This window comes from Desmodus rotundus, chromosome 2, assembly GCF_022682495.2.
Source record: "Desmodus rotundus isolate HL8 chromosome 2, HLdesRot8A.1, whole genome shotgun sequence".
Lineage (NCBI taxonomy): Eukaryota > Metazoa > Chordata > Mammalia > Chiroptera > Phyllostomidae > Desmodus > Desmodus rotundus.
Window position 1 is genome coordinate 118,714,516 of NC_071388.1, and position 3,085 is coordinate 118,717,600.

The 3,085-nt window shown below is 35.7% G+C and overlaps 1 pseudogene; it reads right to left on the reverse strand.

Moving 5' to 3' along the window:
- Positions 1-1,201: 1,201 nt before the first annotated feature.
- LOC112313051 (ornithine decarboxylase pseudogene) lies at positions 1,202-2,635 on the reverse strand (annotated as a pseudogene).
- Between the last annotated feature and the right edge of the window lie 450 nt (positions 2,636-3,085).

Genomic DNA, 3,085 nt, shown 5'->3' on the forward strand with positions numbered 1-3,085 from the left:
TCAATGCTGTTTTGACTACTTGGGTCCCCTTGTAATTACACATAAATTTGAGAATTAGCTTTTCCATTTCTGCAAAAAGGCCATTAAACTTTTGATAGAGCTTACATTTAATGTGTAGTTAACTTCAGAAAGCATTTTCCTCATAATATTGTCTTCTAATACATGAAATCAGAGTGTATTTCCATTTATTTATGTCTTTAATTTCTTTCAGCAATCTTTTATAGTTTTCAATGTACAAGTTTTTCATCTCTTTGATTAAGTTTATTCCTAGGTATTTTATTTCTTTGGATGCTATTATAAATGAAATTGCTTGCTTAATTTCCATTTTTTGATTGTTCATTGCTCTTGTGTAGAAACACAAATGATTTTTGCAACTTTGGTCATTTTGTTTGTTAGCTTTAATTTACTTGTGTGTGTTTGTGTGTGTATGTACATTCTTTGGGGTTACCTATGTATGGAATCTCGCCATTTGCAAATACAATAGATTTGCAACTTCCTTTTCAGTTTGAGTGCCCTTTCTTGCCTAAATGCTCTAGCTAGGGCAGTGTTGAATAGCAGTAGTGAAAGTGAGCATCCTTATCTTGTTCCTGATTTTAGGGGAAAATTTTTGATCTTTAACCATTGAGTATGATGTTAGCTCTGAGTTTTTGTTATGTGCCCTTTATCATGTTGAGGATGTTCCCTTCTATTCCTAGTTTGCTAAATCATGAAAGAGTCTTGAGTTTTGTTCAATTATTTTTCTATGTTTATTGAAACAATCATGTGTTTTTCTTCACTCTATTAATATGGTATATTACATTAACTAACTTTCTTATGGTGAAACTCCCTTTATTCATTGGAAAAATATCACTTGTTTATGGTGCATAATTATTATAATTCATAATTATGAATTATAGATTTAAAAAAATTTTTCAAGGTACTTCATTTTTAAAACTGGTCACAACACTAAGCTTCTGGCCCATTCTGCCAATGTACAAGCTAAAAATGCTTGCTTGGCAGCTGAGGGGCATTCTTTAGTAGCATTTGAAAACTGAGTAAAAATCCATATAAAACAAATATTCAAATAGTTTCCATAGGAACACAGATAAGTGTGACCCCATCTCCTAGCCTTTCATAATGTTCCATCTGTGCCAACCCTACTTACAAAGATACTCCAAAACTGGCCATAATGAAGTTAAGTGGTCCCCTCCAATCCCTTAATTCAAGCTACCCTCACAGTAACAGAGAAGAATGGCATGCACACATTAATTCATACTGAAGCACAGGCTTCTGAGTGGTGCTCCATCCCACTTTCCCAGGCACAGGACACAAGCAGAGTGCTGATGTCCTGCTCCTCCATGGTGGGTGGAAAGTCATGGTTCTGGACTTGCTGCATCAGTTTCCATATTGGAATCCATAGTACATGGCATCACGTAGTACCTGGTCAGCTTCTGGAATCCACTGAAGTAGAAGCAGCAGCAATAGTGTAAGCACCCATGTTTTTAAAGAGCATTCAGTGCTCCATGTGCATTTTGGGCAAGGCACAGTGCTCTATGATGCAATTGCGGCCATCACATGTTGGCACCCATGTGCTGGATGAATAACAGATCTCATCTGGTTTGGGCCTCTTCTGCAAAAAGGGTTTCATGTGTGCATGATCATAGAGGATGCAATTAAATGATCCATATACTCCATCATTCATATAATACATAAAGGTTTTTTCACTTGACTCATCTTCATTATCAGAGCATGTTTGTTCCTTAATTATGAGGTTTTGGGCAATGACATTAACTGCAAGTGTGAAAGTGTATGCAATGTAGTATCTGCCTGGCTCTACTATGAGTGTCACTCCCAAGCTGGATAGAAAATACCTGTCCAGGGCTATGCTGATGACACTGGAAATCTCTTCAAATTTAAACTTTACATCCTAAGATCCAGGAAAGCCACCACCAATATCCAGCAGATACATATTGAAACCAACCTCAGCTCCCATGTTAAAGACATGGAGAACATTGGAAATGGCCTGCAGAAAGGTCTAGGGTCAGTATAGATGGTTCCTGTGTGGAAGCTGACACCAATGATGTCAACGCTTAGCTCTTTTGCCCATTCCAAAAGAAGCCTGTTTTGAGGTTTTGAAGGTGGCACCAAATTTAACACTGAGATGACAGACTGTGTTGGAATCATCAGTGGTGATCTGCAAAACCAACTTTGCCTTCGGATGTGCCTTGGCAACTTTCATCAACTTGACTTCACTATCGAAAGTTATCATCTGGATTCTATTATTGGCAGAATATTTAATCTGAAATAGTTGTTTACAATGATTCACGTAGATAATCCTCTCTGGAGGCATCCCAAGACTCTGCACCAATTGTATTTCAGTCTTGCTAGCACAGTCAAATCCTGTCCCAATGGAAACAAGGGTCTTCACTATGGTTTTGCTGTCATTGCATTTGACTGAAAAAAAGGAGGTGACCAGAGGAAGAGCTTTTAACCATTTCAGATGTTTCTTTAGAATGTCTCCCAGGTCCACAACACAAAAGGAATTTTTATCATTGGAAGAAGAAACTTCATTAATTTTTTGGTCCAGAATGTCCTTGGCAATAAAGTCTTTATTGGGGAAATGGCAGCTAAACTCTTCATCACTAAAGCTGTTCATAGTTTCTGGATGTTTGTTTATGACTGAACAAAAAAGAAAATTAAGATGGAAGTTTTAAAAATACTTTACAATTTATTTAATTAAATCAGCATCACTCTGACACAATATTTTACAAGGATATGACAAATAAAGTTACAGAGCTGTCCCTATCATAAATATAGATGCAAAAATCCTAAATAAAATAGTTGCATATGAAACAGTGTTTCATAAAAGGGATAAAACACATTTTGACCAAAAGAGAATTATTCCAGTAAGACAAATTGACTTAATAGTTGAATATCAATAAATGTAGATTTATATGATTATATCAACATATGCAGAAAATGTTATTAGAATTAGGCATGCATTCATGGAAAAATGCTCTTAACAAACAAAAGTTCAAAAGTTTTTAAAATTATAAAATATCTACAAAGTACTTCAGAAAAAATTATATATAGTGTTCCCTCCTGA